The sequence below is a fragment of the Telopea speciosissima genome, chromosome 10 (assembly GCF_018873765.1).
Source record: "Telopea speciosissima isolate NSW1024214 ecotype Mountain lineage chromosome 10, Tspe_v1, whole genome shotgun sequence".
NCBI lineage: Eukaryota > Viridiplantae > Streptophyta > Magnoliopsida > Proteales > Proteaceae > Telopea > Telopea speciosissima.
Genome location: NC_057925.1, coordinates 38078906 through 38102908, shown reverse-complemented (window position 1 = coordinate 38102908; position 24003 = coordinate 38078906). Strand labels below are relative to the sequence as shown.

The 24003-nt window shown below is 43.5% G+C and overlaps 1 protein-coding gene across 1 annotated transcript in view; it reads right to left on the bottom strand.

Annotated features, from left to right (window-relative positions):
• Positions 1-9238, bottom strand: part of LOC122642568 (arogenate dehydratase/prephenate dehydratase 1, chloroplastic-like) — a 47877-nt gene extending 38639 nt beyond the window's left edge. The window contains exons 1-2 of the mRNA XM_043836081.1: positions 9228-9238; positions 1405-1411 (exon numbers count right to left, since the gene is read on the bottom strand). The gene's annotated coding sequence lies outside the window, so the exon portion shown is untranslated. The remainder of the gene's footprint in view (positions 1-1404; positions 1412-9227) is intronic.
• Positions 9239-24003: the final 14765 nt, after the last annotated feature.

The window sequence follows — 24003 nt, the reverse complement described above, 5'->3', positions numbered from 1 at the left end:
ATGGGTTTATTGAGCCATTTGCATGTTAAATTACATGTCCCATCAACGGAATCAGCCTTGGGTTGAGCTAGACCAATGAGGGAGCTGGAAATAGCACTTTAGGCAGGGCCGGCACATCAGGTGGTCGACCGCCTCGAGCCCAGGTGATGTACCACTTGGTTGTTTTGGCCAAGGCCTTTTGGGTCTGCCTGACAGACCGGCTACCCAGATGTTCTACCAACTAGAACCAACCGAAAAATAGGTCATTTTGACCTAGTGTGGGGACATGTGAAGGGGATTTTGGTGGGACCTTTTATTTGAGGGGTATTATGAGGATTTTAATGTTGTACTTTCACACTTGGATAGGGTAGAAACAAGACATTGGAGAGATCGAATATTCATGGCGTGTTGGGACATTCTACCGGGGATTTTCACCAAGTCGACGGACAAGGTGAGTGGGTTTGGTTTTGACTTATTTTACGAAGTGTTTCTAGACTAGATAACCTGTTGTATGATGCATGCATGCACATTTAATTTCGATAATTGTATATTATGACATGCACATGTTGAAATTATTGTCACGATGTTGCCTATGTTGTCATAAATGCTTCTTGTTCATTATATGAGTTGAATGTGAATGTTGGGACCCAGTGTGGCCAATGGAGGATTCTGGTACTGAGGTTGCCATGTTAAGATGAGGTTTTCCGTGTCATTCACATTAGAATTTCTTATTGCATTAGGATTTGGAAATGGACTTACAGTGTGGCCGATGGTGGATTCTGGTACTGCATTTGTCATACTATATTGTATAATGTGTGGGTGTTTAGGGATGGGTCGACAATACAGCCAAGGGTGAATTCCGATATTGTCCTCATTGGTCTTAAACATCTATACATGCCAATGATAATGCTCGTGATAGAAATGTATGTGGCTAGAATATCATACCTTATGCCACAACCCCTTGCCAACAGGGGTTTAGTTGTTGGATAACCCATTATGGTAGTGCTCAATGTGACCATTCCGAGATACCAAATCCACAGTACCATGTGATTGTTGTCGGATGTGGACCAAGCCCGGGTTACCAATGGATGATTTCGGGACCGTGGCGCCAAGACGGGGTTACTTGGAGTTTGCTAGGTGAGCAATGGATGATTCCGGGACTGGCAGGCTCCTATTACGCAATCGGGGTTTGTTATCGCCGGGTGACAGATAGACGATTCCGAGACCAGGGATACTACCCTATATATTGTAGTGGCACTTACCTGATTTAGTTGTGTTGCTAGGTTACTAATAAAAATGTCATTCATGCATCCATTCATTCATGGACTATTTGTGATTGTTTGGATTTTCCATCCCCTCACTGGGCTAGTTGAAGCTCACATGTGTGTCCTTTTTTTAGATGTTGATGCATGACTGATGGATGCACCAAGTACTGATGATGTTGTCCCCTCCATGGAGATGGAAGGTGACTGGTGGGCCCCAGAGCCCGATGAACTCGAGTTGGGATGTGCCTGTGATGGCTATGCTTATGGAGCACCTTGACCATAGCATAGAGATGATGTTAGACTTTGAGATTATGTGGATATTCGGATATTTGGTTTTGTTATACTTTTAAGGTTGTAATTAATACGTTTAAGTCTTGGTTTGGCATTTGAGATAATTATGCTTATTATTCTATCCTTATTATAGTAGATAATCCTTTACTTAACTTTCTATATTACTAGAAGGGTAAATTACAGATCACCTCTGGTTTTCAATCAAAACTCAGATCACCCCTTGGTTTTTGAAAAAACTCAAATCACCCCGTGATTTAGATCCAAAATGCCAAATTAGTCCCTGACGTTAGTTTTATGTTGTTAAGTGATGATGTCACCCGGTTAAATAAATTTAAATCCCTAAACTACCCTTAACCAGTGTGAATTTATGTTTTTACCCTTGTAAATAAAAACTCCAAGCTCGGCTTTGAGAACTTCTTCTTGTACGACAATGGGAGCAGCAATGGCTTAGAACAAGTGGTTTCAGATCTTCTCCTCCGCCGTGAATCATACAGTAATGTGACGATCGAGATCTTATGGTGGCCATGGCTGAAGACACAAGAGGTTGGATTCTCACATTGTGCCTTACATGCGAGAGATTCGTGTTCACGGATGATTTACATTGATGTGGACGAGTTCATCTTCTCCCCTTCATGGCTCAATTCCTCACACCCATCCACTAACATGCTCAGATCTTTCCTGTCGATCTCATCATCTTCCTCAAGCTCGTCACAGTTAGGGAAAATTGGGATCCGGTGTCTTGAGTTCGGGCCATCGAACCAGAGATTAAATCCTGTTCAAGGAGTGACTCAGGGTTACACTTGTCGGAGAAGGTCCGATCAGAGGCATAAGTCAATGGTTCTATTGGAGCAAGGAGGTAGCAGTTCTCCAACTCCTTCTTGACAGTTTCCACTATTTCGTCTTTCTTGGTTCGGCTGATAGCACAGTAAATAGATGGGATTTGAGTGGTTTTGTGGGTGATCCGCAAAGAGGTTCTCGGTCTGAAGAGCGGTTTAGCTAAAACGCCGGTAAGGTTTAGGGTTTGGGAGCAATGGGGTTTTGTGGAGGGGCACGTGCACAAAGAGGCTTCCATTATTGTACCCTCGACGATTGGGAGGGACCCTGTCAAGGAGGGTGTCCTGTTCAACCAAACCCGTACCAGCTGATGCAAAAAGTTCTCTTGCACAAGTCTGAAATAAATTAAAAGCATCATTTGCTTCCTTTCTCCCATCCACAAAAGAAATTGTATTCGATACTGCGGTCATAGCTGCAGGGATGTAAAATTGAATAGCCAACTCGTACACATCATTACATGTGAGGAAGCTTCTCTTTGTTTCAGGACTCATGCTTTGTTCCTCCTTTTTAAGGAGCTGTTTTACCTCTGCAAGTGTTTGAGTAGCCTTATTCTGTGTGAAGGTGAGCATTAGTCATGCAAGTGCGCTCCCGTTGGTGGCGGTAGGGCTTCGATCGTCGGATTCAAGTATTGTGATTTTGGTGTTGCTGATGGGGTTGGCTCATGGGCTAAGAAAGGAACTGATGCCCGACAATATGCTCGGGAAGCAGAGGCAGGGTGGCGGTGCTGCCAGCGTAGTTGCAAGGAAGGGGTGGGATATTTTAAGCTGAAAATGAAGGGTAGTATTGTAAATTTAATTATAATGTTTTAATACAAGGGTAAAATAGTCATTTCACATCAATAACTAACAGCAGACTAACACCGTTATTGTAGAGGGACTGATTTGAGTTTTTTCAAAAATCAGGGGGTGATCTGAGTTTCGATTGAAAATCAGGGGGTGATCTGTAATTTACCCTTACTATAATGCTACTGCTGTTATTTATCTTTTGGACTATGAATTGTGGGATTGTACGATTAGATTACATCAACGTGCGGATTTTGGAGGTTCAAGTGGATATTTATGAATATTCAGTCATATCGCCGGCCTAGTGGAGACGGGGTGTGACAAAAAATATATATAAAACTATTGAGAGAGGAAGGTGGAAGATTTTCTAGATAGACGATCAATCATTGTTATGGATTGGATGGTGAAGACTGCAATGTGGAGCGAGAGAGAGAGAGAGAGAGAGAGAGAGAGAGAGAGAGAGAGAGAGAGAGAGAGAGAGAGAGAGAGAGAGAGAGAGAGTTTGTCTAACGAGAGAGACAATCGTTCAGGGTTTGAAAAAGGGAAAAATATCAGAGATGTGGGGAAGATGAGTTTTAAGTTTTTTTTTTCTTTCAAGTAAGGGCATTTTTGTCATTCTACCTATCATGGGGGCAAAATGGTCCATCAATGTTAAAAAATTGGGATCCGTTATAACATAACGTCTTTGTCTAACGGGAGAGACTATAGTGGTACTTAGTTTGGAAAGCAGGGGTGCACATGGAATTAGTGAAAGTTCAAGGGGCAACTGTAAGTTTGGCCATTTTCAAGGGGGCATTTGAAAAAATGGTAATTGATTTGAAACGTTTGATTAGCATATATTTCGTAAAAGTATAAGGATCTAGGGCTTTTAAGGTATTATAGCTTGACAGTCTGGTTTTGCCGTTGGTGGCTTATCCATCAATTTCCTGTATATTTTTCTTTGACTAGATTGTTAGTCTCTCCTGTATATTCTTTTTTTTTAATAATATTCTACTGCTGACCTTTAGTTAAAAAAAAAAAAAAAGAGTTTGGTTATGATGTATGGTGTGGAATACTGGGTAGTTAGGAGATTGACGTCATATAGATAAACTAAGTGTAGCAGAGATGAGGGTGATAAGATGGATGAGTGGCAAAATTAGGAAGAATAAAATAAGAAATGACCATACTAGAGCTGATTTAGGAGTAACCTTGATTCAAGATACGCTACAAGAAAATCGTTTGAGGTGACATGACCATGTTCAAGAGAGACCTTGGGATGCTCCATTTTGAAAGAATGATTTGATTCAAATTGAATATACTGACAAAGCTATTGCCATGCCTAAAATGACCCTAAGAGAAGTGGTGAAGAAAAACATGCATAGCTTAGTTCTTGTTTCAAATATGATCTCATATAGAGTTGATTGGATGGATTCATATACCTGACCCCATTTAATTGGGCTAAGGTAAGGTAGTTGTTGTTGTAGTAGTAGTAGGTTTTTTTTGGAGGGTCTATGTGTTAGGTTGAGGAAAACTTTTGCCTTTGATTAAAAGCCTGCCAGATCATTCTGATGAACCCCAGGCCCACTCCATGAACATGAATTCCCCTCAGCAGTAGCACACTTGTTGCCCTAGGCGGCTTGAATATATATGAGAGAGAGAAGGGATTTTCCTTTCCTTTCCTTTCGAAGTTATAAAAATATTGACTTGAAGCTTAAAGTCTTCACCATAATTAAACGATGTATTACTGTACGTGACCATTTCAGTTTCTATAAGAACCACAAACACTTCTGCTCTTCTCTTTCTCTCCCTCCCCCCTTGATCCCTCCCTAACCCTATATCTGTGTGTGGTCATCTTTGTCCGTGCTGCTTCCTTTTAGCCAGCAATTGATCAGTAGAAAAACCAATATGAAGGACATATAGATCAGAAGAGAAAGGTAATAACAATTTTTCAAGATCTAAGCTCACTGTTCTTCACTTCTGAGCTATAAATCCAGATTGAGACCATAGCTTTCATACCCAGGAAGAAGAGAAAAAAATCCGAAGAGGAAGACGTGGCCTCTGATCAGAGAGCATTATGAGGAAAGGGATATCGGAGCTGATTGGAGAGAGAGGAAGAGGATGGGGAGGGAGATATTGGCGTTACTCAATTTGAAGACATGGTTGGTTGTATCAAAGCCATGTGTTTCGGATTGAGCCGCGTCAATATCTCCTATCCATCATTCCATCTACATATACACATAACCCCTCTCTCTCTCTATTTCTCTGTCTCTAGTTCTACTTCGATCAAGGTAAATACAATCCCATCTCGTACTTGTATCTATTTTTCATGTTTCGACTTCATTGCACTGTTACCAACTATTCCATTTATTATACATTTGCATACGTCAGCGCTTTCCCATTCAATAATTGTTTCAGTTAAGCAGGTAGGTAGGATATCTTATTCCAATTTCTGAAACCAAGATCAGGTTTTGATTCTCTTTCTTCCTTTTCTTTTTTTTTTTGTTCTTGTTGGGGGGGGGGGGGGTTAGTAGTTATTATTTGTTGTATTATTTCTTGAAAGATTATGAATTGTCAATTTAAACATAATTATATAGGGGAGGGGGGAGATTTGATTAACCACCAAGTGATGAATTTGAAGCTTCAAACCATGAACATATATAACTCCCAAACTAGAGAGAGTAATAAGAGGCTAACCATCTCATATTCCCATCACAATTATATTCAACAAGGGAATCTTAATGCTAAGTTAAATATCCGATCGATTTGGGGGTTGAGTGTGTCTTGTATTGTATAGTTTCACTCACATAATTATTAGTCGGTTTTTATTTAGAATTGTAATTGTTTGGGGATTAGGGTTTCTAGGTTCCCAATATATATATATATTCTCTCTAGTGGAAAAACCTAAGCATAAGTAAGCGAAGATCATATTGTGAGGTGGAGAGTGGTGTAGAGAATTTTTCTAGCATAGTGAAAAAATCTGTGATTCTCCCGAGTGGATGTAGGAATTTGTATCAAACCGCATTAAATTCTTCATGTTGTGTGATTATTTGCTTCGTTTCTTCCTCATGGTTATGCATTCATCCTCAACAGCTCAATGCTATTGTAGTCATTGAATCTAGACATGTATTGCTCCCAAACAGTTCCCCTTGCTTTCTCACTGATTATTTTTTCGTGCTAAGGTGCAGTAGCCAGAGCCCATAAGTGCTGGCAAATGACTGATGAGTCATGATCAAACAGTAGGAGATCACTGTTTAATACTTTTTCTTCCCAGGACCTTAAGTTAGTCATAAATGATAGAAGAAAAAGGATTGAAAAAAAAAACAAAAGAAAGAAAGAATGAAAAGGAAAAAGAAGCCTACATGGTTCAGTAATCAAAACTAATCACTGATGGAAGAATGGAAGCAATCATGCATTGTTATACAGTAGTACTTGGTGAAGGTAAGGTGTATCTTACACTCAAACCTTTGTTGGGATGCTGGCTCCATATTGTAGAACCTAACGGTTTCTATGCTACAAAATCCAAATCCAAATCCAGGTACGTCCAAATCTAAATGAAAGATGAACTGAAGAAAACAAACAAAGGACGAGTGGAGGTTACCTACTCTATTTCTCGTCCATTTGTGGATTCTTAAAGCTAAATAGAAGATTTTTTGGTAAACAACAAACAGTTCTTTCATTTGAAAAAAATTTGTGGGTATACCCCTAGTCATGCAATAGGGTGCCTGTCAATGTTCGCCTCAATGTACATTCGGATGGGATATATTGTTGGATTATGATCAATAATTAAAAATTCTGATTCTATAAAAATTACTACCAATCTTTTTCTTTCGTCCCATGAAGAAAAGGAAACCATCCCATATCGGAATGCGCAGCGGAATAATCGATTCAGGTTCTTTTGCATCCCAAGATTATCAAACAATGAAATTGTTAACAAAAAGAAATTAATCTGCTAACCTATAGAGCCCCAAGTGTTGTTCTTCCTCCAGACAATGGTTCTTCCACAAACGAGCACACACGGAAAGAAGTTCCAGATCAATTTGCTTGGGTGCACTGAAAGATCTTCAAATCAATCACCAATCTTTCCAGGGATCAAATCCACAATCTGCAAGAAACCAGGGTTTCACAAAACCCAAATCTCAAGATTCAAGAACAAGAATCAAGGGACGTAAAAGAGAACAGAGGAGAAGGAGAGAGAGTTCGGCCAAGGGGAGCGAGGGAGCTGGCCAGACTTGAGCACACAGCTCCCCCCCCTTTGGGCATCCTTAATATAATAGAAGGGGACCAATTGGTCAACACTCCTAGTGAGAGCCTGACTCTCTCTCTCTCTCTCTCCAATTGACTTGATTTGTGATTCTTTTCTAGTGTGCTTCAAACAAGGGAAGAAGCAGAATCTAAAAGGGAATGTAAAATAATTAATCTATTTTATATTAATGGATAATTAAAATTGCACCATATCCATTAAATAAAATAAATCTATTATAATTTGCAAATCCCAAACTTAACCTCACATAATAACTGTTAAACCCGTGCCCCAAAAAAAAAAAAGGGCTAATTTGAATTTTTGGATACAGGTCCGGAACCCGACGGATCCTGGGTCTTACCCATTAGCAACTTGTGGTGCATTGACCCGATGGTCATTCTTGAGGGGGAAACTCTGGTGATGTCATACCTACCGGTCCGGAGGCAACCTACCAGACCGGTGTTGGTGTTCCATACACCAGCTGATGAACAACCTAAGGTACAACCCCTGCTTAGTCAAAATAGGATTAAATTCAATTTTAAATGTTTAAACATGGTTTAATGGCCACAAATTGTACAAGGACAATGCCCTAAGCATGGCACAGGCCTCAGTGGGACCCAAATGCAAAAACAAAGGAATTTACCTACTCGTCCATCCATACTGGTCAATCTGGATCAACCAGTCCAATGGACTAGTGCTGCTGTACTACACAGAATGCATCTCAGATGCGTGGGGCCCAGTGTCTCGCACCCCGGGTCACCTCTCCGTACTTAGGATGACTCAAGGAAATATTGCCCTAACATTGTGAGCTTGTGTGGCCCACTTTGAAGCCATTTATGTGGAAAAATGGGTTTCAAGAATGTGTTTCTTCATAAAAACATCCTTGGCAAACAAGTCTTAGTGGCTGGTACCTATATAAGCCAACCATTAGCCCTAAAACAGCCCTGTTCATTTCGTTGGAGGAAGGAAGAGAAGGAGAAGGAGAAAGAGAAGAGAAGAAGAGAAAAGAGAAGGCTTGGGACCTCCTTGAGCTTGGATCCTCCAAGGTAAAACCCAAACCCAGCTGTTCCCCGTTGTTTCATAGCCATTATCATGACTGTAACCATGATCCATTCCCTGTTGTTGGCTGTACAACCATGTTCTCTTGTGCCTACTATATTTGTCATGCTTTCCTAGCTTTGATGTGAATCTGTGCAGGCTTATGCAATTTGCTGTACTTGGCCCTTCACCCTCTCTATTTTGGTGTTTGTATGCTGTGCATACTGTTTCCAGCCTTGCATAATCGATTGTTATGCTTTGGTGTATAGTTAGACCATGGAAATAAGTGTAGGCCATGCTTGCTTTGAATGCATGATGAATCCATGGCTGTAATTCTTGAAACAGAATTTTTATTGCACAGATTTAAACCTACTCTTGTGTAATTTCTGTTGTTCCTTGCATGAGCAACCAAGCATGCTTGTATAGGTATCCAAACCCCCAAGAACCCCATGCATGTTTGATTTTTCACCATACATATGTTGAATGTCATGCATGGAACCCTACTGTAACTTCTAATCATCCATGATTGCTACTGATCCATAGATCCAAGCCAAAACAGCAAGGGCTTTTGAAAATCTCGAGCTGCTCATGCACTGGTCGATTGCAGTGGTCGATTGGATCAACCACTGCGAATCAACCACTGCAGGAAATTGAAACCTGTGTTACCCCTAGTCTGTCTTTGGGTCTGTAATGCCCTGCATAGGGTCCTACATGAAATCCTTGTTAAAAATAATGCACTGTACCTCTGTTTGGAGCCAATGTGACATCCCCGGGATAGGTTTTGGGCGACCAAACTCATATTCAGTATGAAAGTATAACCCAAATCACTGATGGAACTACTGCAGTGCCATCTAAAACCCCTGGTGTGAACCTTTTCCAATTCTGTGACTGAAACCCCTACTGGTCCATTGCTACTGGTCCATTGGATGGACCAGTACCAATCAACCACTTCAGGGAACCTAAACCTGTGTTGTCCCTGACCTACCCTGAAGACGGAAACACCTTTCTTAGAGCCATTGGTACAATCCATAATACAAAACACATCATTCCAGCCTTGTCCTTACACTTTAAGCAATGGGTTGATTGCCACTGGTCCATTGGACAGACCAGTCCAATCAACCAGTGTAAGCCATGAATGAAGGACATAACCCTAATCCCTGTAGTTACTTAAGACAATACTTGGGCACCCTTTTGGGTCAAAGACCATAAACCCCCTTTTGATTTTTGGCCACAGCAGCCTACTGGTCCATTGCCACTGGTCCATTGGATGGACCAGTACCAATCGACCACTGCTGTTGTCGTGGCAGTTTTGTGTCCTGCCCTGGTTTGGGAACTAAACCATGGTTACTCCTAGTCTCCTAGGGTAATTTAATGTGTATTAATATAAAATTCTGATTTATTTACCATAGATTTTAACTATTTGCCCAGCGACGCATATCAAGGTGCTTTTGAGGACCGATAGTCCTTCGAGTAAGTGGAGCATAGCTAAGGTGAGTGGAATTACACCATACGTGTAAGTGTAGCATAACTAATGAGTATGATAACAATAACAATTTATATTTCTGTCTTTATATTTATATTTTCATGTTCTTATTGGAATTATGTTGAGAACTGTTGATGGAATGCTTGCATATAAATTGTTAGCCTAAATAAAAATAAGACCGGTGGTAGCCCGTAGAATGGGATGCGATTGACACCACCCGACTTGTACGATATCACTAAAACTGCTAGTCTAGATGTCATAGACGGCTTGGAAATGAGGCTAGTGGTGGCCCATAGAATGGGATGCAGGGCACCACCCGACTCATACTATGTCATGTAGAATGCATATGGCTAGGAAATCATCACCCGTGCTACAAACCCTTGCCAACAGGGGTTTAGGTGTTGGATACCACAAAAGTGTGAGGCCAATGTCCTGAAGGGCATTGCTCGGTCAGTTGACCCATCATGATCATTAGGACGTGGTGGTAGCACAGAAATGTGTAAGGCCAATGTCTCAAGAAGACATTGTTCGGTCGGTAGGCCCACTAGTCAACCGGACTGGTGGTAGCCCAGTGGTAATCTAGAGGGCCGATTGGGCTGACCTAGGGAGGGATGCTGGAGCCGACTGGTCTTCTCCGACAACTCAATGGGTGTATCACGGGAAGGGGTTAAAAGCCCGCACCAGGGATACATGTATTGGGGATTATAGTAGCACTAACCCGCCTTAGTTGTGATGTTAGGTGGCTAATAAATAAAATGAACTGCACCTCATGTAGGACTCATTTGGTTGTGCTTGCATGGGTTATATTTCATTCACGGGCTCGGTGGAGCTCACACTCTTGTATATTCTCTTTTAGGTGATTTTGCAGGTACTGGTTTGCCAATGGATGATGAAGCTGTTGATGGACTGTAGATCTTCCTCATGTTGTTGATCTATGAAGATTTTGTTATTATTTGAATTTCTCTCTTTCAGGAAGTGTAATTACCATGACAATGTACTTTTTGAACATAAATGGATATGTATATGGTATAACATAGGTATTTGGGATTTTATTATAAATGATATAAATCATCTGTGGGTAGTTCGATCTTCCGTTGCACTCTGATATTTATTTAATATCTTTTACCCCTATTGGTGGTTTGTGACATATAAGTACTGCTTCTGGATCCTTGGGGATTGGCGGATGTGGTTGGACATCCGGGTCACCCGCCCAAATCCTCCCGAGGGGTGGTTTGGGGTGTGACAATAACACTTTATTATGTACCAACCCTCCACTAATCAACATCATTCATTATGGAATCTAGGGCATGTCTGTGAATACTGTAAAACCCAATTCCATAGTACATGTCCAATTCAGAGTGTTTGTACTCGTGATCGGATCCGCAAAACCGATTAAACACTTTAATCAAAACATACATATAAGTATCATTTTATGTAAAATGGACTATAAGACCTTGTGCATAGTGACTTGTGTAGTTTCAAGTCTCATGAATCTAGAGGATAAATTGAAGGTCGAATCAATCCATATTTAGTTAGAGTCTACTTGAGTGAGCATTGGTTTGAGCCCTTTGTGTATAGAAGCACTAATATTGTGAAGTTTCTTGACCCTATGTCACAAAATTAGTCATGTGATTGTTTACTCTGAAGAACCAAGGTTTACAAATTTAGATATGAATTGGCAATTCACCGATTTGAATGGCAATTCACTGGCCCCAATTTTGATTATGCCCCGATCTCAAACCATTTTCTATATTGGCCATGAATGCACTTACATTTTTATCTTGGGTAAATTACACGTCACCCCTAGTTTTCAAACGAAACTCAGATCACCCCTTGGTCTTTGAAAAAACTTAAATCACCCCTTGGTTTAAACCCCAATATGACAAATTAGTCCCTACTGTTAATTTTATGCTATTAAGTGATGATGTCAACCAGTTAAATAAATTTAAATCCCTAAACTACCCTTGACCAATGTTGAAGATGAAGGGTAGTGTTGTGCAAAGATTTCTACCGGAGAGAAATCCAGCAACGGCACAACTGATATGCTAGTGAAGAAACTAGATGGGATTGGGAATAACGGAGATGAGACTGCGGAATAATATGCTTTCTTTATTGATCATTGAATGCTGTCTATCAAGTCCCTTTACATGAGGGTCTAAGCCCTTAATTTATAGTGATGGATGGGATCTTGGGCGATCCTTCCTGTTTCAGTAGTTTCCTTTTCTAGTTGCACGATTTTAGGAAACTCCCATTCTGGTTGTGCTCCCCCACAAATCTTGGGATCTCCGGGATTCTTAACGCATGTGGGGCCTTCTCTTGGTGGTTACGTAACTGCCGTAGTGGGCCTAGCTTCATAACCGTCATGCATGTGGGATTCTCCAAGCACACCCTTAACTTCCTTTTGTTTGCGAACCAGAGGGGACCACGTGTAAGGTCAGGATTTGAAGTACAAATTATGGCGTATCATTTTCCCCCAACTCCCTTTACCTCGGTTGAGGTGTAGGGAGTAATTTGATAAGTATCGACGATAAGCCTTGACGAATTGCCCGGAGCTCGGGTTGCTTATCTGGGTCTGGCTAGCACGGAGCCATACCTGGTTAGAGATGATTCTTCCTCTTCTGGACATTTTTACCCTTCATTGGCTATTTATAAATGAGCCGCCACTAGCTGATGTTAGCGCATGGGAGCAAAATATCTGTTGCTTTTTGCGCCCTTTGAGGGGAGATTGATGGGACGTCATAAAGTTTAATTTTTGAACTTCCTTGCTTTCCCGGTGTTCTTTGATGATGATGTTCTTCCTTCAAGGTCTAGGTCCTTTCCTCTCCCTGGCATCTGGCCTGTCGAAAGTAATTGAGCAGTTGGATCTAATGGTAGTTACGAGGGTGTCGCCAAAGGTATAAAATGTTTCAGCCTTCTTTAGTTTTCTCATCTCATCATCTTCAAGCTCTTCGGCCAAAGATATTTCTTCGAGTTTTGCCATAGCATCGTTCTGTGCCTTCCTTTCTCCTTCAATCGTAATCTTCTTCGTCCCAAGTAAGTACTTTTCTCTCTTTCTCCTCTTTTTTTTTTTTCCTACATTTCCTTTCTCTTCCTTTTATATCCTCTTCAGGGAAATGGGAAAATCCAAGAGAAATTCTTCTTTCAAAAATGACACAGAAGTAAAATCCCTGTTAGACGAGGGTGAGAGATTATTCCACGGGGTTGCTCAGGAAGGAAACCGGGGAATCTCCCCTCGATTGCCCCTAGCTGGAGGCGCAAGTTTTAGGATCTCAGCATTTGTTCCTCGGAGCTCCACTGGTGTGTTTGCCAACACCTCCAGCCTTGACTCCATGAAACGGCTAAGAAGGATGGGTTATCGAGTTCGACAACCGCAACAGGATCCTACCATTGGAAAAGGGGTTGACGAGATTCCTTCCATTCTGATTAATTATAACCTTTTGGAGATCTGAAATGTCTATGCAATTCCAGAGGGGGTTGTTCTCAGAGTTCCCTCTCCCAAAGATAGATTGAATCAGCCACGACCCCGAGAGGTTGGGCTTATCCTTGATGCTTTTGAAGCTGGACTTCAATATCCCCTTTCTCCTTTTGTGGGTTGACTCCTCAGGCATTATAAGATAGCTCCCAGCCAACTGGTTCCCAATGGTTGGAGGTGTATGGGAGCCTTTTTAATCAAGTGCTTTCGACTGGGGAGACACCCTTCCCCTGCCCTATTCATTAGGTGTTTTACTTTGAATCAAAATAGCGGTCACCTGGGGTGGTACTATTTTTGCCAACGTGGTGTACCTGTAGTGGATTCTCTGCCATTGTCCAACCATGGTTGGAAGCAGAGGTTTTTCTGGGCAGTCTGTGAAGGGCCTGGGTGTCCCACCACGTGGAGTTACCCCGATACCATGGCTGGGAACAAAATTCCACCCTTGGACCCAGAGGATTAGGTGACTTTGGAGGAGATGATAGCTGATAGGAGCTGCATCAAGGCAGAGGTTATCGATGTCTAGGATATGGGCGAGCTGGAGCGGGGTAAGCATCTCAGGAGCTCCTCCCTTCCCCATTCCCGGGGTGTTTCAGGTTGTGTTATAACCTTTTCTTTGTTTGATACTTTCCTTTTGTTGGCTGTAGTGGAGTTTCCTTTGGATTCCCTTGCGCCTTTCATAGAGAAGGAAGACCTTCAAGTTGCCAGGGATAAGGTTCTAGCCCCCTTGGACAAAAGCAGGAAGAGAAAAGTGCCCTCCACCGAGCTGGGCAAGGATTCCCCGAAGAAGGGATTGTTAAAGCTTCCCCCCGCGCCTCTCTGAGGTACAGAAGTTGTAGAAGCTTCATCGGGTAAAGAGAAGACTCCTGGCTCGGGCTTGGTTTCCCGGGAGGAGGGGTCCTCCACGGTCCTGAAAGGTCTTCCTCCCCCCAATAATACCAAGAGGGACAAGGGCAAGGGCAAGGCCAATCTCGAAGTGTTTGTTCCCCGATGGTCCATTAGCAACGACCAGAGGGTGATTGGAAATATTACGGCTGGCGAGAATATGGCTCTGAATTGCATTGCCCCAGCAGACCAGGACTAGCTTTCTGAGATGTTCGATGAGACGTTGGAGAAATCCTCCCTTGCACGGTCCTATGAGGTGACGTTCTTTCCTCGGTTTGTATTCCTACTTGTTTCTCTCTGCTTGTTAACCCTCATTCTATCTCCATTTTAGGCTTTGGCTTTTGCTTCGGAGTTGGTGGAGCGCAAGAGGAACAGAAAAAGATTCCACAGTGAAAGCGCTGGCGGCAGCTCAGGAGAGTCTAGCGAGGGCGGAGGGGCAAGTCCGATCTTTCGTGACTTCTTATGGGAAGGTCAAAATGAAGCTGGCCGAGAAGAAACAATTGCTCCGTGAGCTGCAAGTTGAGATTGATAGCCTGAAAGTTCAAGTTAATGTGCTGGAGCCAAGGCCATCAATGAATATTTTGAATCTGAAGCTTGCAGGGTTAATCACATGGCGATGGCTTCTCTGGCTATACTGAAGACTGCTCACTCCATCTGGGTTCAAGTGAAGGAGAGGCAATCGGATTTCAACTTCCAGGGGATATCCAAAGTGGAGCATATGCTTATGCGGTTAGAGTCGGGCGCCTACAAGCCTGCCTCTTCGATTGGAAAATTGGACATCCTTTGTCCCTCTTCTCTTGTGACTCCTCAGATGCCCCTCCGTGAGGCCGGTGGGCAAAGCTCTTTGGTCGGCCCTGGAGGACATACTGCCAGTGGAACTGGCTAGACAGTGACTTTTGTTCCTTCTGAGACTACCCCAGAGCAAAAGATTATGCAGAGTGTCGAGCAAGGAGAGGAGAATCCTCCCCCAGTCCTGTCAACCACGCCCGCTGCCCTCCTGACCCCTGAAGATGCTGTAGATACCCCTATGGTTTAATTTCTCGGTTCCGTCAGATGCTATTGTGTTGTTTTGTTTTTTTTTTTTTTGTAATCCCGCGCACTTCAGATAATGGAAAATGGCACAGGTTTTATTTGCTATTTTGGATTTCTTTGTCTTGTTGCATATCCGATCATGACTCCTCATCCCCTTTTTTTGCTTAGGATCATCCTCCCTTGACCACTATTGTGGCTCGGGAAGCCTCAAAGCGTGAGAAGTAATTGCAATCTCTGATAGAAGCATATGATAAAGCCAATGCTATACTGAGGAAGCGTAATTCTCATTTGGAAGCGGAATTGGAGGATCATAAGTCCCTTGAGAGTTGGGAGGAAGATCTACTGGCCAGGCTAGAGTTTGCTCGGGATATTGTGGACAATGTCAATGACTATCTCTGGGCTGAGAAATATGCTACGGTGAACCTCACGATCAACCATGTGGTTCAATCGCCTACATTTAAGCGTTTCTACGAAGATAAGGCTTTGGAAGGCGCTCAACACCTATATAATCGGGTGAAGGAGGGTTGCCCCGTATTTTAATTGGGGGAAGATGAGATTGGGCTTTGACCCTCATTTTCCAGTACGGGAAGTTGTACTTGACCCCTTAGCACTGTCCATACCTTTCTTTCCTCCTCCACATAACGTTCCAGGGCTTTTACCCCCTAATCCACCTTGTCCCGAGCTCATACACCTATAATTGCTGTTGTTGTATCTCGGGCAACGGTTTTCACCCCTCTAATGTATATGGTGGGTTTTGCTTTATGCTCGATATTTATTGAATCCGCGCCACTTGGTTTTTCTTTCCTTGAGTTATCAAATCCTTCTTTTTCCTTGGCTTCTGGTGACGTTTGCCCTTCTCTCTGGCATAAATACTCATTATGGCACGAATCTTTTTTCAAAGATTTTTTATAGATTCCCCACGCTAACATTTATTGTTTTCTTGTTTGACTGATGTTTCAGATACCTTATTATTAATGGAGCGGATGTAGAAGCCGAATCGTCGTTTGGGTAATTGTACCCTTTCCAGTTTTTGGAGAAGTGTTTGTCCATTGGGGTTGGAGCACGTGGCCCTGGGTGTAACTTCCCATTAAGTGGGGTAGTTGTTCCCTTAATATTCTCTTTCGCCTTCGAACCGTCATTTTGCCCTATAAATAGGGCTGATATCCTTCACACTTTTGCTTCCCATGGAGATATGGGTTCTTCAATATTGTCTTTCTGTTGTCGTTTCGTAGAAATTCTGTGCTTCTTATGGTGTTTTGGTTGCCGTTGTTTTCTTAGATGCAGAGGTTGCATGTTTTTGAAGGTTTACCTTCTTAGAAGTGCTACTTTCAGCTTCAATCTTCAATCGACATTGGCCTTCACAACTTCGATCCTTAATTGACACGTAGTGTCTTTTGGGTTGATGAGCCGTGAGGGTCCCTCTCTGTGTGCCTTCCCTTTGCCAGCTCTTTGGAGAGGGAATGTTGCATCAGAGAGGTGGAGAATCTTGAGGAGGGTGCTTCCCGCTGACTCCACTGTTAACGTATTTGGTGGGTGGTGGTGTGGCTCTGTCAATGCGCTGGGGAACCAGAAGCCAGTGATATGCCCAGTGCTCTTTGGGCTCCTCACTTCCTGTGATTTGAGAGGAGTAGTAACGGGGCTATTTTGGTGCTTCAATGCACTGATGGTGAATCCCATTTGGCAAGGCAGTGGGCTCTTAATTCTCGGGATTACTTTGGAGCAGGTGGTGCTGCGTCATGAATGTCAAGCTCAGTATCGTTCTGTGTGATGTTGTTGTCAATGCTACCCCTGTCTCACACTTCACAACCCTCAATGCTCAATTTTCATTAGCCTTCTTCTGTTCGGGAGCACAAAGTCGGTTTCCTCCTATCGTCGTAGTTCCCCTATTAGTTTGCCACGTTTTCTCCTTTCGGAGAACTTGTTCTAAAACCGAGCATAGCTTTATGTGGGTACTTGTAAACCTTACTGTGTATTTGTATTTGAAAGTTATGACTGCTTTGTAAGCTTGTACCTGAGTCATGGAATACTTGTACTGGTAGACTGGAATACTAATAAAAGAATCTCGTTATCCAAGCAATTTTTCTTGTATACTTCCTTTGCATACTTTATTTTTGTGCGGCTTGGCTTTATATTCTTGTTTCGTGCTTACCTCCATGGTTGGATGACCGTTGTCTTTGATTTGGGGAAACGCCCCTATGGTGTAACTCACTATTATGGTTGGGTGACCATCGCCTTTGATTTGGGGAAACGCCCCTATGGTGCAACTCACCATTATGGTCGGATGACCGTTGTCTATGATTTGGGGAAACACCCCTATGGTGCAACTCACCATTATGGTCGGGTGACCATCGCCTTTGATTTGGGGAAACGTCCTTATGGTGCAATTCACCATTATGGTTGGGTGACCCTCGCCTTTGATTTGGGGAAACGTCCTTATGGTGCAACTCACCATTATGGTCGGGTGACCATCGCCTTTGATTTGGGGAAATGCCCCCATGGTGCAACTCACCATTATGGTCGAGTGACCATCGCCTTTGATTTGGGAAAATGCCCCTATGGTGCAACTCACCATTATGGTCGGGTGACCATCGCCTTTGATTTGGGAAAATGCCCCTATGGTGCAACTCACCATTATGGTCGGGTGACCATTGTCTTTAATTTGGAAAAATGCCCCTATGGTGCAACTCACCATTATAGTCTGGTGACCATTGCCTTTAATTTGGGGAAACACCCTTATGGTGCAACTCACCATTATGTTGATTGCTGGCACATCATTAGTAACAAAAATAATAATATTGCAAAGAGTCATTATGCTTGCCATCAACTTGCTTGATTAATTATTGATGTCTTTATTGGCCGTGGCCTGAACTTTCAACAAATGATAATTTGGGATCCAAACAACTGGGAACTGATTTATTGATAAATTTTCTCTGTATTCCAGGATCGTGGTATTGGTACCCCCTCCAGGGTCTCCCAATGATAGGCTCCTGGGGCTACTTTTTTGGAGATTCTGTATGGTCCTTCCCAGTTGGGTGATAACTCTCCCATGGATCTCGGGTCTGAGGCTTCTACTTTGCGTAGGACCAACTCTCCCTGGTGGAACCTTCTAGCTTTTAGCTTTGTGTTGTAGTGGCGTGCTGTCCGCTGTTGGTGTACTGCATTCCTTACCCGAGCTGTTTCTCTGATTTCCTCCAATAGATCTAAGTTTATTCTTAATTCTTCATCATTAACCTCAGGATCATAGAGTTGCACCCTTAGCGAGATTTCTCCTATCTCCACTGGGAGTACTGCTTCTGTTCCATATGCCAGCATGAAGGGTGTTTCGCCAGTTGCCAACCTCGTGGTTGTCCGATATGCCCATAGATTGTTAGGCAGTTCTTCCACCCACAATCCTTTGGCCGTTTCCAGTTTTTTCTTGATCCCATCTAATAGAATTTTGTTCATTGCTTCTGCCAGCCCATTGGATTAGGGGTGGGCTACTGAGGTCTTCCTTAGCTGAATTTCATATTGGTCACTAAATTCCTTGAACTTTTGCTCAAACTGCTTTCCATTGTCAGTAATGAGGGTTCTCAGGATTTCATACCTGTAGATAACTGAATGAAGGAAGAATTTCCAAACCTTTACCGCGGTGATTGTTGCCAAAGCTTCCACTTCTACCCATTTGGTGAATAGTCCACGGCCACCACCACAAATTGTTTGCCTCTAGATGCCTTGGGGAAGGGTTTTAGTATGTCCATTCCCCCTTGGACAAAGGGCAATGGACTTGAAATTAAAATGAGCTCCGTTGCAGGTTGGGGCGTAATGGGTGCAAACTTCTAACATTTCAGGCATTTACGGACAAAACTCATTACTTCTTTGTAGAGATATGACCAAAAGTATCTTTGTCTAATGACCTTATGGGCGAGTACCATGCCCCCCAAGTGTTGTCCACAAATTCCTGTGTGTATCTCCCGTAGAACATACTCTGCCTCAGATGGTCAGAGACACTTCAAATAGGGCATTGCATATGTTTTTTTATATAGTGTTCCCCCTATTATCGTGTACCTTGCGGCCCTCGTTCTGACTTTCTTTGCTTCTTCCTTGTCGGTGGGCAGTATGCCCTCTTGGAGGTAGTTGACTATAGGATCCATCCAGCAAGGTTCCACCTCGATTGGTAATATTTCCTCGGATTGTTCTATGCTTGAAGTACCGAGCACATCTAGGTATACTGTTCTACCCAGGTTTTGAAAATCTGAGGTGGCTAACCTAGAGAGGGCATCTACAGATGCATTTTGTGTCCGGTGTACCTAAAGTATCTCAAAATGGCTGAATTTTGTGATCAAGTCCTGTACTCTTCTCAGGTACTGGGCCATTCGTGATTCTTTTGCCTCATACTCCCCCTTAACCTGATTAACTATCAGTTGTGAATCACTGTGGATGGTGATACGCTTTACCATCAGACTTTGTGCCAGTTTCAATCCTATAGTCAGGGCTTCATATTCGGCCCCATTATTGGTTGTCTGGAATTCGAACCTCAACACGTACTACACAAGGAACCCTCCAGGGCTGGTTAGTATCAATCTTGCCCCACACCCTTGTGCGCTGGATGAACCATCCACATACAGTGTCCATTCTTCTACCACTTCTTCAGGTTTCGCGGTGGTGGGGATTTCTTCTTCAGGGAGTGTGCATTCCACCATAAAATTTGCTAGGGCCTGTGCCTTTATGGCAGTTTGGGGCTTGTATCGGATGTCGAACTCTCCCAACTCTACGCACCACGCTACTAGCCTTCCTGAGTGGTCGGGTTTGGCCAATATCTTCTTCAAAGGTCGGTTGGTGATCACTTCAATGGTGTAAGCTTGGAAATATGGCCTTAACTTTTGAGCCGCCGTAACCAATGTGTAGGCTTATTTCTCCACACCACTATACCTGGTCTCGACATCCAAGAGTACCTTGCTGACATAATATATCGGTTTTTGGGCTCGCCCGTCTCCTCGGACTAATTCCACGCTAACTGTAATAGCGGTAATGGCCAAGTACAACTGCAATGTGTCCCCTGGTTCTGGCTTTGACAAAAGAGGTGGCTGCACCATATATCTTTTTAGCTTAGTGAAGGTTGTCTGGCATTCTTCTGTCTATTCGAAGGTGAGCTTGGCCCCTTTGGTCTCCCGTTCCCTTGCTCGGTTCTTAAGAGCCTTAAAGAAAGGCAAACAACGGTCCCCCGAAGTAGAGATAAATCTCCCGAGAGCCGCTATTCTTCCCGTGAGTTCTTGTAATTCCTTAACTCTTCCAGGTGGACGCATCTCTAGTATAGCCTTGATCTTTGCAGGATTTGCCTCTATCCCTCTTCTTGAGACCATGAAACTGAGGAACTTTCCTGACATGACCCCAAAGGCACTTGGTCGGGTTCAACTTCATCTTGCTTTCCCTTAAAACCTGGAATGCCTCATTCAAATCTGCAATGTGATCTTGTGCTTTCAAGCTCTTTACCAGCATATCATCTACATATACTTCCATATTGCGTCCTATTTGGTGCCTGAAAAGATAATTTATCAAGCGCTGGTAGGAAGCTCTGGCATTCTTTAATCCAAAAGGCATGCAAATATAACAGTATGTGTCCCTCCCCGCGATAAAAGAAGTTTTCAATATATCAGGTTCATACATCCTGATCTGATTATACCCTGAGTAGGCGTCCATGAAAGAAAGCATTTCATGGCCTGCCGTGGCGTCTATCAATAAATCAATATGAGGCAAAGGGTAGTAGTTGTTAGGACAAGCTTTATTCAGATTTGTAAAATCAATAAACATTCGCCACTTGCCATTTGGTTTGGGCACCATTACAACATTGGAAAGCCATTCTGGATAGATAGCCTCCTCGATAAAGCCGGCCTCAAGCAGCTTGGTTACCTCCTCGATCACTTTTTCTTGTCGCTCAGGAGCAAAGGTTCTTTTCTTCTGGAACACTGGCTTGGCAGTGGGGTATACGCTAAGCCTGTGTTCAGCTATTTTCCTATCTATCCCTGGCATGTCAACAACGGACTAGGCGAATACATATGCGTTTGTTCTCAAGAAGTTTATGAGGGCGGTTTTTCTTTCGCCGTTCAGGACTGTGCCTATCTGGATGGTGTGCTTTGTGTCCCCCTCCACTATTTCCACAGGGACCAACTCCTCCGCTGTCTCACTCCTTTCCTGCTCACCGCTATCTCGGCTGTCATCCAAATTGATTAGATGCATTTGTGGCTCCTTTCCTTTGGTTCTCAGGTATCCTTTATAGCAACGATGGGCCGCCACCTGGCTTCCTCGACATTCCCCTACCTCATGGTCAGTTGGAAATTTCATCACTAGGTGTGGGGTTGAGACCACCGCTTATAGTGCATTGAGTCCTAGCTGCCCCAATATTCCATTGTGCATGGAATTCACCTTTACCACTAGGAAGCTCATCATCACCGTAGAGAGTTTGGGTTCTGTCCCCACGGTAACCAGCAACTCAATCGATCCTTCCACCTGTACTGGGGCCCCATTGAAACCGTACAGGGGAGACTCCACTCTTTTCAGCATCTCAGGTTTCAGGAGCATCTTTTCGAATGCATCATAATATAGAATATCAGCTGAACTCCCATTGTCCACTAGGATCCTCCCTACCGTGCAGTTGGCGATAACCATCTTGATCACCAAGGCATCATCATGGGGAGATTGAATATCTGCAAGGTCTTCATCGGAGAAGGTTATGTGATAATCAGTTCTCCTCCTTTTGACTGTTGCCTCGGCTTAGAGTACATTCCAAGCGTGTTGCTTTCAGGAATTTGAGGTTTCTCCTCCCATGCCAGGCCCACCAAATATGGTTGTTATTTCCCTCAGGGGTACATTTTCAGTATGGGGCTTACCTTGGTGTAGTTCCTCTTTATCAGCTCTGGGGGGTGATCTTTGTCTTCCCTCTGGCTCCCGAGCATGATAGTCTGACCTCCGATTGTTCCCTTCTTTCTTGATGAATCGGCCTAGGTGTCCTCTTTGGATGAGAGCCTCTATCTCATCCTTCAGTTGTCTGCATTCCTTGGTATAGTGACCATGGTCCTGATGAAAGCGAAAGTACTTGTTCTTGTTGTGCTCATGCGCTGGCTTGACCATCTTGGCCGGCCACCGTAGGGTCACCTGGTCTTTAATTTCATTCAATATGTGTGCTCGGTTATGAGTCAGGGCCGTATAAATTGGCTTGGATTCCAGATCTGCAACTTTGGGGACCCAAGCTTTCCTATCATCTTTCTTTTTCCTGCCATTCTTGTCTTGTCATTTTGATTGCGTTTTGTGCCAACTTCTCGGGGGGTCTCCTCCTTCTTTTCCTGAGCTTTCTTCTCAGTTTTATCTTCTTTCTCGGCCGTAAGAACTTTGGCCAAGTTGATATACTTTTCACATCTTGAGAACAACTCATACATGTCTCCTGGATCATCCATGATTAAGGACTTTTTCAACTTGACATCTCGAATGCTGCTACGTAACGCTTGGAACTTCACCATTTGGTCCAAGTTTCGTACCTCCAGGGCTTCTTTATTGAACCTTGTAAGAAAACCCTTGATGGATTGGTTGGGGCGCTGCTTTATAGCCAGAAGATTGGCGGCTATCTTTGTGTGAACTCTACTGTTCACAAAGTGATCCAAGAAGGCCCACCCTAGATCTGTGAAATTGGAGAGAGATCGTGGAGGGAGCCAAGAGAACCATTGTCGCACCACTCCCTTCAGGGTGGAGGGGAAAGCCCTGCACATTAAGGCGTCTGAAGTGCCTTCAAAGAACAGGAGGGACTTGAAAGTTTCCAAGTGATCCTCCAGATCCATGGTACTTGCATATTGCTCTATGGTTGGCATCTTGAACCCTTTTGGGAGGGGCTCGAACCATACCTCATCTATGAACGCTAAATCCGTATTGAAGCGAAAGTTATGAATCGGGGCTTGGTTCTTTCCCCTTATGACTTCTTGAATTTTATCTTGGAGTTCCAAGACTTTGTCGTTCAAGGCTTGCTCAACCTTCTTCATATGTGAATCTTGATTCTTGGCGTTTCCCTGTATCTCCTTGTTCCTTCGTCGGGTGTTGCTTGCATTGCTATGGTTCTCACTATGCTCCGGGGAATGAGATCTTTCTCCGTTCGGCGGTGGAGGTGGGGGTATGGGGATCCCCTGTAGGAGACCACGCTGCATCTCCAACATCTGCTCCATCTTATCATCCCAGCGGACTTGCATCGAGTCGAACTGTTCCACTGTTACGTGGCGTGGTGGGTCCCCTGGGAGCCTTGGCTGAGACTCCTCCTGACGCAGCAGCCCTTGGTCTTCTGGGATAGGATCTTTACCTTCTTACCGGGAAGCAGTCGGATGGGCTAAGGCTCCTCCCTGGCCAGCGGCAGAAGGTCCTAGAGGAGGAATAGCCACTGTGGCGGTGGCAGATCGAGTGATCCTTGAATGGTTTCCTGTGTTGGTCATAGTGGGATCTTCGTAGGTCTTCGTTCTCTGCTCCCACAGACGGCGCCAAATGTTGTGCAAAGATTTCTGCCGGAGAGAAATCCACCAGTGGCACAACTGATATGCTAGTGAAGAAACTAGATGGGATTGGGAATAACGGAGATGAGACTGCGGAATAATATGCTTTCTTTATTGATCATTGAATACTGTCTATCGAGTCCCTTTACATGAGGGTCTAAGCCCTTAATTTATAGTGATGGATGGGATCTTGGGCGATCCTTCCTATTTCAGTGGTTTCCTTTT